Source organism: Myotis myotis, unplaced genomic scaffold, assembly GCF_014108235.1.
Source record: "Myotis myotis isolate mMyoMyo1 unplaced genomic scaffold, mMyoMyo1.p scaffold_m19_p_3, whole genome shotgun sequence".
Taxonomy (NCBI): Eukaryota; Metazoa; Chordata; class Mammalia; order Chiroptera; family Vespertilionidae; genus Myotis; species Myotis myotis.
The window spans coordinates 116,163,526-116,176,560 of NW_023416335.1; the positions used below are offsets into that span (position 1 = coordinate 116,163,526).

The 13,035-nt window shown below is 47.7% G+C and overlaps 1 pseudogene; it reads left to right on the forward strand.

Annotated features, from left to right (window-relative positions):
* The first annotated feature begins 3,489 nt into the window (after positions 1 to 3,489).
* Positions 3,490 to 4,582, forward strand: LOC118650565 (annotated as a pseudogene).
* The last annotated feature ends 8,453 nt before the right edge of the window (positions 4,583 to 13,035 follow it).

Consider the following 13,035-nt stretch of genomic DNA (forward strand, 5'->3'; position numbering starts at 1 on the left):
TGCACTGTACGAATCATTGGGGGTTTATCCAACAGCAATCTCTCATTAAGAGCTGCTGCACAACCAGCTCTGTGCTCCTTGACACTGGGCTTGACTGGGACCGCTAGCTGAGATGGAGATCCCTGTGTCCCACCCAGGGTAACATGCCACAGAGGCTGACAGGTCTGCCACCCCTCCCACTGGGTGCAGTGCACCTGTCCTGAATGCTGGTAGCACCCTGTCCCACTGGCGATCCCCTTCCTGAGGCTAAGCTCCTGAGGGCCGGGACTGTGGGTTATTCATCCCCGAATCCCAAGGCTGGAGCTAGACCGCAGGTGGCATCCTTGATAGCGGGACCCTCCCAATTCTTCCCTAGGCCTGGACACACCCTCCATCACCTCCCTAGGGGAGAAACCAGGCAGTCAATGTCCGATACTTGCCCAGAATTGCTATCTATGCAACTTTCTTGGATGGTGGCATTGCACAAGGTAGAAAGTCTCACTCCTTCTCCTTGTAACCTGAGCCAAGCTGGGCCAAGTCAGCCCAGGGTTGTTTCCCTTAAGCCCCCTGGCCCTACCCCGCCCATAGGCAGCAGGCACTCACTCCAGCTCCCCTGACCAGAAAGGCACAAGAAAAGGAGATGGCCCACCTGGGGAAACAAAGCTTTGAGCCTCTGCTTGCTCCTCCTCCCTCAACACTCCCTTGTGATTCAGACCTAGCTGTGACTGAGGTGGTGGGGTGATGATGGGGTGATGGAGGTGGGCAGGTACCAGCCTCACTCAATGTTTTGAGTTTAATCTGAAATTGTCGTGGAAAGTTCATCAGGGATCAGAGATGACAAAGCTGAAACTGCCCCAAAGCCTCATCCTTGCACCCAAAAGGGAAACCCTGTACCCACCCACCCACCAAGTCATTCTTTTGCATGTAGGAGTTAGGGTTTGTCTTTAAAAGCTAAGCTTTATATGAGTGAGATCATGTAATATTTGTTTTTCTCTGAGTGGCTTATTCCTGCTTACCATAATGTCAACAACAACGAAAGTTAAGCTTTATAGTGCCCGCAGCTGGGTGCCCCAAAGGGGGAAGGGTCTGATGGATGAGGGAGCTGCCCTGGTGGCAGGGCGGTAGAACCTTCCAAGTCTGGGAGGACCAAGAACAGGAGGAGTCAGCGCCCCACTTGCAGGAACTACCCTCGGGCACGATTGGCTCAGCGCTGACCCTGAGCAAGCCCTCCTTCCCGGCACAAAGGCCATGAGCAAAAGGCCCAGGAGGGCAGGGACTTCTCCCAAGCACAGCAGGTGCCCCAGAGCCTCTCGTTTCCCTAGTGACGGGTCACCCTCACAGTGACAGAGGTTTGCTTTGCCACCACCCCAGTGGGGGTAAATTGCCTGAGAAGAATGAAGGAATGTAACATTTCTTATACTTCACATGTCTTGGTACAAATTCATACCCAGGATATTACTTTACAAACTCAGGTATGTTGATTAGCAGAAGGCCTTCTGGATTGAGACCCTATACTTTCAACTTTATTAAAATATTATTTGTTTATTTATTAATTACCAAAACCTGGGCCTGGGCTCCCTTGTGTGACTATAGAAGTTAATCTCAGAGGGAAATATTAAAATGAAATTAAAAGGCTCCAGGGTTTCTGTTCTTCTATAGGAATGCAGCAAGATAACATGAAGAAGGAAACCCAGAATTTTGCTGGAACGGGCAGGGACAACAGGAAAACTCATGTCAAAAGCCCAGGTGTGAGGTCGAGCAGCAGCCACAGCCCTAGTTCCTGAAGCTGGAGCTGGGATGGGGCCTTTGGAGGAACCTGGATGCGTGCTGGATGTCTCAAAACAGAAATTGAATCAGGCAGTGGGGAATATAGTTAGTAAGTCCACCCCACAGCCCTGATTATTTTTATGCCAAGCTAATTTAAATGCTCTATTTCTATAGGAATCAGTTAGACTTCCACCCATCTGCAGCTCCAGCTTTTTATTTTATTTCTCTCTCTTCTCACAGCCTGCTTGTGTGTGTGTGTTTTTTTACAGCACCAATGAAAATCTCAGAAACCACATTTGCAACCAGCTGCCTCAGGCAGCCATTGCTCATACACTGCAGCACAAGCTTATTTCTCTGAGGAGAACATTCATCATGATGATTATTTTTTAAACATAACCTTCACTAAGCTGTCTTTCTTCTCTGAATTTCCATTCATTTGCATACTGCCAGTTCCTAATAAGAATTTCCCATTTCATCCCACCTATAACCAAAGGGGTTACTTGGAGAGGGAGGGAGAAAAGAGGAAGGTGCCAGGAACAGGGGGAGAGAACTGTGGAGAAGGAGAGGCTAGCCAGGGGCAGGAGGGTGCACGCTCCACCTGGTCCTTCATTCGGGAGGCTCTCTCTGCGGAGCTGCGGTGTTTCTTTGTAGGTCGCCTTACTGAGTCTTTGACTCACATCTGCTTTCTCCACTCCACTAAAAGCTCCAGGAAGCCAGGCCCTCATCTTCACTGAATATATAGTGATTTAAGGAACAATTCACTCTTCCTCCTATCCCAGGAGTGCAAGCTTGTGGACTATTTTCAAATAAATTTAAAAAGCATTGTTGAAGTCTATTTTGTGTAAGCCACTGCGTTGGGGACTTTGAAATTGTGTCTCACTCCAATGAGCTTGGTCTGGTGGACAGTCCTGGGTTCAGAGCATGGAAATCTGTGCTCAGGCCCCCAGCCCAGGCAGGTTTGCAGCCAGAATCTGGACGGCCCAGGACCTCGCCTAACACTTCTGGGGCCCTAACAAGAGCAGAAACGAAGGCTCCCTTCCATTCTCATTGTTTTAATGAGTAATTAGATTTTCTTATGGTAAGAATATGAAGTTTCAGAGATCATATTGGACCTATTCAAGTTATTGATTTATAGAACAGTTTTCTTTCTTATTTAATCCACTTCCTTTGTCTTGATTAGTAATTAAATCTTCATTAAATAAAGAATTGGTTACATTTCATTTCTAAATTTTATGTGGGCCACGCTGACTAGAAGGCTGCTAAATTTTATTGTTTCCAGTTTTTAAAAATTTAAACAGACTATCCCTTTCAAGGTTTTCTTTTTTCTGAATTTTTTTTTCTCTTTTTAGGCTCCATTTTTGCATTTCCTTTAACCTGTCACAATTTCAACTGCACTCATGCTCAATGACTCAAAGGACTGAAAAAAAATATGTGAAGTTGTATTCAGAGTGTCTAAAATTTGAATGTATTTTCATCAAAAATGAAAATTAGTTTTCAAAACACTTATTTTATTCCTAAACTATACAAAATCAATCATGAAATTTTAAAAGCAAGTAGGTCATAATTCATGGATATCAAAAGTGTAAGTCAAAATTATTTAAATAAACTGAAATTTTTATTTATATTTTTGAAAAAGTGATTAAATCTTGTTAAATTTTTTGTAAAAAATAAAGTCATTGACAGAGGCAGCTGCCTCCTAGCCTGGATCTGACACCCACCCGCCGTGCAATCCGTTCCTTCGGTCCTAAGTCCAGTGTGGCAACTCTCAAGGAGCAGCTGACTGTGCGTCTTCTTAAGGGAGAACGAAGCCCCTAGAATAAGACTACAGACGTTGGGCGGTGCTGTTGGATGGCCTGAGCCATCAGTGTCTAAATGAAGGACGTGGCAGATAAACGTGCTCCTGTTGATGTCACGGAAGACAAACTGAAGGGAGAGATGATGGGTCTCCAGCATGGCAGCCTTTTCCTTAGAACTCCAAAAGAGACTACAGTGTGACTGCAGAGACTACAGTGAGACTGCAAACTCCAAGCTGGTTATTGCCACAGCTGGGGCACGTCAACACGAGGGAGAATGCCGTCTTAATTTGGTCCAGTGTAACGTGAACATCTTTAACTTCTTCATTCCTAATGTTGTGAAATACACCCCACCTGCAATTTGCTTGTTGTTCCCAATCCAGTGGGTATCGTGACCTATGTGGCTTGGAAGATAAGTGGCTTTCTAAAAAACCATTTATTGGAAGTGGTTGCAATCTGGATTCAGCCTGGTTCCATTACCTAATGGGGGAGAGGCTGGGAGTTCACCCATTAAGCTGTCACGGGTGGGTGCTTGGGGAGCATGGACATTCTAGTGACCCTGTGTGAACTGGAGTGAATGTTGCTGGTGTCTCCCCAAAGGATCTGCACCCTGATTTAGGCAGTGATGCAGATGAGGAACAGTGGAAAGAAGTTCACAAACAGGTGGTTGAAAGTGCCTATGAGGTGATCAAACTGAAAGGCTACACACCCTGGGCCACTGGCCCGTCGGTGGCAGATTTGGCAGGAAGTATGACGAAGAATCGTAGGCAGGTGCATCAATTTCCACCATGATTAAGGGTCTCCACGGAATAAAAGAAGACGTCCTCCTTAGTGCTCCTTCCTCTTGGGACAGAGTGGAACCTCTGATGTTGCGAAGGTGACTCTGACACCTGAGGAAGAGCCCGTTTGAAGAAGAGAGCAGATAACTCTGGGGGATCCAGAAAGAGCGACAGTTTTCAAGTCTTCTAATGTCCCACCACCTCACTGTCTGGGCTACAGCAGGATTTCAGTTGGAGATTGTGCATATTGTCCCTTTTCTCTGATCTGTGACTGAAAACATCACTTTCCGAAAGGTAGAAATAGTAATAGTTCATAAAACCCTGCATCCGTGTCCTGATGCTGGCCCATCCTTATCTTGTGTGAAATAGTTCCACCTCCTCAACGGCGCCACTGTGAATGCTGCATACACTACAGTTGCCCTTCAAACTAGATGTGTGTGTGTGTGTGTGTGTGTGTGTGTGTGTGTGTGTGTCCACTGGGTTATATAACTTGTGGTTCCTTTACCAAACATGCCTCATCCAACTTTTTTCCTCCAATCAATCGCATCCTGGGATCCAATGTATAAATTTAATATTGCATGTCATGTGCATAACTATTTTAAAGGGTATTTGTTACTCCTCACCTGAGGATATTTTTCCATTGATTTTTAGAGCTAGTGGAAAGGAGAGGGGGAGATATATAGAGGAAGCATTGATGTGAGAGACACATATCAACTGGTTGCCTTTCACATGAGCCCTGACCAGGGCTGGAGATAGAGCCTGCAACCAAGGTACATGCCCTTGACCAGAATCAAACCCAGGAGCCTTCAGTCCCTGGGCAAACGCTCTATCCACTGAACCAAACCAGCTATGGCCCAAAGAATCATATTCTGTGTACTATATGTTTCAGATTAGTGTACATTGCCATATAATGTAAAAAGAAAAGTATACATATAAATAATACAGCCAACTGTCCAAGTGTTATACCAATTAAAACGCCAAAAAACCTTGAACAGTGAAAAAATGAAAAAATAAAAGCATTTACAATTCTAGCATTCAATGTCAATCTAGTTGCCAAGGTTGATGCTCAGTGTCATTGTCACGCACGTGAAGTTTCCACCTACAAGTACACACATTTGAGAGTTCCGTACACAAAATGTTCCCCAGCCTCTACTGTGAACACCAGATTAGCCAGCACGTGCCCAGGAGCCAGGAATGGAAGTGTGAGGAGAAGCTAAGAAATGGGCACCCAGAAAAACGAGAATTTGTTGCACAAAAACCTATACATTTATGGTAAGAGGAAGGATTTGACGACTTAATTAATTTGCATTTCTCTATATCTATAACCTTCCAGAACTCAAATCCTGCCTGTACTCTGAAGTGACCCCTGGTGTCACCACGCAGCTCCTGCAAATCTGCACAGCATTTGAGCCCTGGGGAAAGAGACTGGAGAAGGGCCCCTGCGGCCTGAGTGATGGCGCAGAGGCCTCCAAGCCAGCAGAAGCACTGGGCCCTGCGTGACAGAGGTGCCTGTGATCTGTATGACTGTGACAAGCAGCACGGGTCCTCTGGCGGGGCCCTCAGACTCTTGCCCTGTCTCAGCAGTACTGCATTGGCCTGCACACAGAAACATCGTGTGACATGGCCCTTGCTCTCGAGAGCTAGATTGAGCCATCCTCTTCTGCCCTACGACCAGGACTGCACACCTGAGGCCCTCCTTGTGCCTGTGTGTGGGCAGGCAAGTTCCACTCAGGCCCTCCACAGCCAGCTGCAGTGCCATGGCGTTAGAGGCCCACGGAAGGCCTCCCAGAAACTCCCCTGCCCCGGAATCCAAGCTGTAGTCCCTCCTGGAAGACCAGGCAGCATCCTGTGTTGGCAATGGCAGTATGTGAGTCTCAGACAGGTTTCTAAGAGATCATGGGTAATCCCCATTATGCATGAACATTTGGGACCTCCAGGAAGGTGGCGGTAAAGAAAGTTATACTTACTGCGTTTGATTTGAGTGTCTGGTGGCCAGGCTGGCTCAGATCATTAAGACCTTCTTTATTTGGGTGTGTTGTTTATTTAATTGTTTAGCTACTTATTTCTTTCCTTGTCCCATCTCTCCAGACACTGCTCAGCCTGGGGAGAAGGAGGGGCAGGGTGATATCTGTGTACCCAGGATCCTCACCTGCCTGTGGAGTGTCTCCAGGGAGGCCCTGGGCTTGGTCATGTTTGTGCTCACAGATCGCCCAACACAATGATGCTCAATGACAAATGTGCCGGCATACACGACTGACAGCATTTACACCTCCCGCTGTGTGTCAGCGAACACTGGGTTCTGGAGAATCTGCCCCACCCAGTTCACGCCTCCTGCACTAATGACGGTGATGGCTACTGTTTCCTGAGAACCCGCCACATGCGTGTCCCTTGCACACACTATCTTAGTCCTCAGCAAAGCCTTCCAAAGGAGGCGCTACTACCCCACCTCACAGAGGAAGAAACGGAGTCCAGGGAAGACCAGTGACGGTGTTGGGCATAGCTGCTCAGTGTAGACCGCGGTGGAGGCCAGTCTCTGTGACTGCAAAGCCGTATTGTCCTCCTTCCCCCTTTGCAGTTTGGTCGTGGGCTGGCTAAGTCATGTCCTGCCTTCAGGCCTTCACAAGAAGCCACAGCCCAGCAGACACATTGCCTGCAAGTTCCCCAGGTACTGGCACCTGCTCTCCCCAAAGCACCTCTCTGGTCCTGATGACAAATCCCCACTCCCTGGTTCCCGCACTTGCCTCTACTGAGCCAAGCTGGGCCCCACCAACTGGGGAGATGAAGCTCTCAGTGTCCTGACTCTGTTCTGTGGCTGTGGCCCACCCTGCTCCGGAGTCCACACATGTGGCCTTGGCCTGCTCTCCAGGGTTCTCCTTTCCTCTCCCTGCACCAGCCACTCAAGGGAACCTTTCTCTGCTGGCCCATGAGAGCGCCCTCTTTCTTTTCCTCCCTCTCCCTCCCCCAGTTTTGCTCCCCAAATTTCTTATTCAAATTTGCTCTTCTGTAAACCCCATTCTAAATGAAAAGTCAAAAAAGGAACAAGGAATCCAAAATTTATATATATTTGGGCCAATTCTTCTGGATAGCCACAGCTTCTTAGAGTTTTAAGGGTAGCAAACCAAAGAGAGGAAAATGGTTTCACTCAAGGAATCCCAGAAAAAATTTTTAACATAGTGTCTCACATACACCCCATATACTCACTGTTTGAGTCAGTTAGAGTTGCTATAACACAGTACCATGGACTGGGTGGCTCAAACAATTTATTTCTCACAGTTCTGGAGGCTCAATTGTCCACGGTCAAAGCACCAGTAGATCCAGTGTCTGGTGAGGGCCCTCTTTCTGGTTTGTAGACAGCCACCTTTTGCAGTGTCCTCACATGGTAGAGAGAGAAAGCATCTCTTTCACGCCTGTTTTTCTAAAGGCACTAATCCCACCTAGATGGAGCCACCCTCATGAACTGATCATTCCCAAAGGCTCCACCTCCTAACACCATCACATTGGAAGGACACAAACATTCAGTTCATAGCACACACACACTATGCATGTGCTGCCCAGCTAAGGTTGCTGTAACCAGCTCTAAGCAAAGATGTCATGATCTCCTAAAGCAGCCCTGACACAGAGCAGGACTGCCTTACACAAAGGTGTGGCCATTCAAAGCTGATCCCCTGAGGGAGAAAACCTTGAACTTGGGTGGAGAATGAAGGAGGTGGCACAAGCAAAAGTCTTCTGTTGCGGTTCCTCTGATTTTGTTTGAATGTTAGATTTGCTTTGGGTGAAATGAGGCTAAGGTAGTATCTGGCCCCTGCAGCCCTAACTTGTTAGCACTCGGAGCTAACAAACTAAGCACCTAAATACAGACAGAGGCAGATGGTGTTGCAAGCACTTCATACACACAGGGAGCCTTTGCACACTGTCTGACTTTTGAATTAGCACAGCGCATCGGCTTCAGCAGACAGGAGGTTCGCTATTTGTGGATTTGCAAGTCAGGAAGTGTTCGTCTGTTCCTGACTCCGTATTGACATCTTCCAGATGACAATATCTGAACCCCCAAATTGCAAGCTATTGCTGGGTCCAACACCTAAATTCCACAACTAATGGCCAGACAAGGGGGGAACTATCATCTCTGTCCCTGCTGAGACATCCCCCATCTCAGAAAGGGGTGCCTCCCGGTTCAGAGGCAAGGCCTTTGCTTGGACTCCAGCCTATTTGGCGGTGGGCAAGTTCACTGGCGGAGTGGAGGCTGAGTTATATCTCAGGTCAGGACAAATCTCCAAGCAGGTTTCTAAAACTTAAATTAAAATTTAAAAGCGACTTTTATTAAATTGCAAAGAAAACACTGAGTCCAAATCAAACTATGTTTTAAAAAGTCCTAATATTTTCAATTCAATTAAAATATTTTAAAAATTATTTCTATTTAATGTCTATTCAATTGACAAGTCAACATGTTTTATTCCAAAAGATAGAAGCCTTAACACCAGCTGGTGGAATCCACTACCTGTACTAATTTAGGACTGGTCATTAAACAGGTTATTAAGTTCTTAGAGCAACTGGATAGTCTGTTTCTTCTTACTGATCACATCCCTTCCTATCCATTCCGCTCGGAGCCAACAGGGCTCCTTGTCCCCCGGTGGCCTCCTGGAGTTGGCGATAGAGCATGGGAGAGGGAGGGCAGAAGAGGGGGCCCCGTGGGCAGTGGCTGTATTTCTTTACCAGAGGCCATAGCTCACGCCCAGCAGCTCTCTCCTCTTTCCACAGCCCTGAGGTCCTGTAGCCTTCCCTACTTGTCCTGTTGGTCCAGGAGGTGGTGGCTTCCTGCTGACCTTAGTCCCAGGGCAGGTTTTTCTCCCTGCCTTGCTCGAATCTCTTGACCCTTCACACCTTTGTCAAAGTTCCTTGGTCACACTTTCCTAGATTTTCCTGGGTTACTGAGCCATCTCAGTAAACCTGCTGGAACCCTGACTGACACGGGTAGGAAAAAACTAAGTATGAACTTCAGGGTAAATTATCTCCACATTACCTGCTAATTGAGCCTGCATCTCCCCTGCCAGGTAGATCTATTTATTCAGCAAACATTTAATGAATGCCACTGCCTGCCATCTACTGTGTGAGCTGCCTTCAACACCGAGTGGATATCAACTCAGTCTTGGACTGGACGGGTAGGCAAGGAGGTCTTCCTAGAGGAAGAAATGGGTAAATCAAGAGTCTGAGAGGAGAATAAAAGATACCAGAAAAGAAAACAAGGGATAAGAGTGTTCTCAGCTTAGGGAACAGAATGTGCAAGTGCCCAGAGACCACATGCAACTCGGTAAGATGGAGGAACTGAGTTTCTTCAGCATACTTGGCAGCAAGGAGGCCAGCTGATCGTGAACCATGGGAAGAAAGGTGACTTTATGCAACTAACAGTTGTGGCGGGATGGAAGGCTAGTTGGATGAGCTTGGATTTGCATTCTTACTATAGAGGGGAGGAGTGGATGGGCAGAAGAAAATAAGGCAAGAGATGAGTTAAGTCAGTGGTTCTCAACCTTGGCTGCACATTAGAATCACCTGGGAGTCTTTTTAAAATCCTGATTTCTGGGCCTCATCCTCTGGAAATTCTGTTTCTTTGTTACTAAGGAAGAGGCCCAGAAATCAGGATTTTAAAAAGATTCCCAGGTGACTCTAATGTGCAGCCAAGGTTGAGAACTACTGAGTTAAGTGAACCTGAAGGAGCTCAGCCAGGTGTCTAGACCTCAGGCAGTGGGGTTGATAGAAGTCGAAGCATTCAAAGGTACTTGGGAAGTAGACACACCTGCCCATCATAGCCTTCTGGGTTTCGTGGCCTTACTTCGACAGGTTCTGATGGTCTCTAATGATGAGCTGCTCACCTGACACTTTCTGTTGCCTCTGTTTCCCCATTTCTGTCTCTCTTTATGGCCATTCCCTGTGCTGGGCCTCCAGCCATGCCTTCCCATTTCTTAGCTCTGGCCCATCAAAACTCCTGTGAAACTATAATGGGGGCAGATGCAAGCCCCAGAATTTTGTTTTAATGCCCACTGTGTGCCAGGGTTGGGCTAAGGTCTTCCATGTGTTGTCTAATCCTCATCAAAATTCTAGAAGATTTTTATTACTTTCTGTCAGGGCTGACCAGCAGACCCTGAGCTACAGATGAATGATTACTCTGACACAGGATTGCTGTGAAAGAGAGGGCTAAGGGACTGCCTGGCTAAAGGAACCAGACAGCCTCAATCGCCTGCCTCTTTAAGCTTTTATTGTAACAGCAGTGTGAGGTAAATTTTATCTTTTAGATACAATCAGTAGGGTAAGTAATCGTGGGAGGACACATGTGTCTGCAGTGTCCTTTAAGCAAGAACACCTAAAGATTAAGCATAAAGATTTCGGTAAACACCCGAGGGTCCACACGTGCACAGACTTGTTTGGAAAGGCCAAGGAACAATAAGGGGCAGCCGCCTTCAGCCAACTTCCCTAAGTCGGAATTTTGAGAAACAGGGTGGCTGCCTTCAGCCAACCCCCCTTTTCAGACTTTCCAACCAAGTCTCCCATGCTTCCCTACAACTTCTTCATTGTGCCAACCAGAAACAGAAGGCCCAACTTCCCATCCAAGATGGCACAGGGGGTGGTGGCGGGCATGAGACAGGTTTGTCTGGCTCTAAAACCCATGCTTTTCCCAACAAAATGTGCTGTATTAAACTTAACTCTATTACTAAGAGACGCTGTTATACAAATACCTGCAAATTAATTATTACAAATTTGGGTAGCATTTGAGCAGAGATGCTCTGTCTTGAATCTGAGACATAAATGTACTACCACCTGGCCTCAGCAGAGCCTAATAACACTGCCATTTCTTTAAATGTAAAACCATATGCAGAGAGTGACTCCATGACCTGTATTCCCTCCCGGTGAGACCCCCCCGCCCACAGCCCCACTTCTTTATTTCTATCAGCCTGTTACTGTTTGTTTTGAAATCAACAGATAGCTGACACCTCACAACTCTTGTTCTGCAATTTTATCACTAGCTGATGGTTTCACCGTTTTGTAGCTTTCTGTTTAGCTCAAGACAAGTGCAAAAGTAATGTAACTGTTTTGGAACTCTAGAAAAATGTTGCCATGTAACCATATAACTGTGAGCTCTTTGGGAGGGGTGGCAGGGAGGAGGGCAGTGACAGTATGCCCAGCTCCTAGCACATAGCTGGCTCAGGAAATGCCTACTCTGTGACTCTGAACTGCAGGAAACTTCTGGATCTCCCAGCACGCCCAGCCATCAGGACCGCGCTGGACCCTTCACTGCCTCGTGGACCTCTCCCTGTGCCCTCCACCTGGGCCTTGGAGAGGCAGTCCTCCAAGCCCTTGGAAAGGCCACCTTATTCCTGAGCCATCTATCCCAACCCTTTCATTGACGCCCCCCCTGTGACTCACAAAGTTCTGAGGTGAACTTCGTTATGGGCTGAATTGTTCCTCCAACTCCTAACCTCCAGTGCCTCAGAATGGGGACGTACATATTTGGAAATAGGGTTGTTACAGATGTAAGTAATGAAGATGAGAGCAGATTGGAGTGCGGTGGGGGCCCTAAGCCAATGTGACTAGTGTTCCTATAAAAAGGGATGTTTGGACACAGAGACAGACACGCACACAGGGAGATGCTACATGAAGATGGGGTCACGCTGCTGTTAGCCATGGAGCTGCCAGAAGCTAGGAGGGGCCAGGGGCAGACCGTCCCTAGAACCTTCAGAGGGAGCACGGCCTTGCTGACACCTTGATCTTGGACTCCTGCCCCCAGGCTGGGAGAAAATAAATTCCCTTTGCTTAAGCCAGCCAATCCAGGGCACTTTGTCACAGCAGACTAGCCGGCCTTGGCCCGGCTTCCCTGGCCTTGGGTTTTGCTACCTTCCTTGCTCATGACTCCAGCCTTGCTCCCAGCTCTCCTGCCTGTCTGTTCTGAGGATTGGCCTACCACACCTTGGTTGTGCTCCTGTCCAGGCTCCATAGAGCAGGAGCCAGACACAGATGTTGAGACATATGGGTCTGGTTGCTGCATCAGCATTTGCATATTCTGGTCGGGCTCTGAGGTTCCTCTCAGAGTAACATGAGCAGTTGAGAAGGGCTCCTGGGTGGGCACCGAGGGTCCCACTTCCCTGAGCTCCACTGCCTGGGAGCCACTGGCCTGGAGAATGGGGACACCGGGGTGAAGATCTTGGAGGAAAATGGCCAGACCTTGGTATAAGCCTCCATCTTTTCCCTGATGACACTGACCAGGGAGGGGTGGTGCTCACACTTTTTCTTCCTTTTCTGACCCAGACTGGACAGCACGGCACCAGACAGGGCAGGTGCTGGGGAGACAACACGAGGCCCCTTTGCATGGGCCACTCTGCAGCCTTGATGGGTCCACCAGGATAGCTGGTGTGCTGTCCCCGGGCTGTGAGGATGAATTCTGTAGGATGGAAGGCAGGTGAGATTAAAACATCCAAAGTGGCCCTGAGGGATAAAGGCCCGGGTCCACTTAGTAAATGGCACATCTCACTCTTCCAGCTGCTGCTGTTGCTGTTGTTGGTGGTGGTGGTGGTAGTGTTGTTATTGTTGGTGGTGGTGGTGGTGGTGGTATTGTTGGTGGTGTTGGTGGTGATGGTGTTAGTGTTATTGGTAGTGTTGTTGATGATGGTGTTGTTGTTGGTAGTGTTGGTGGTGGTAGTGTTGTTGTTGGTGGTGGTGTTATTGGTGGTGGT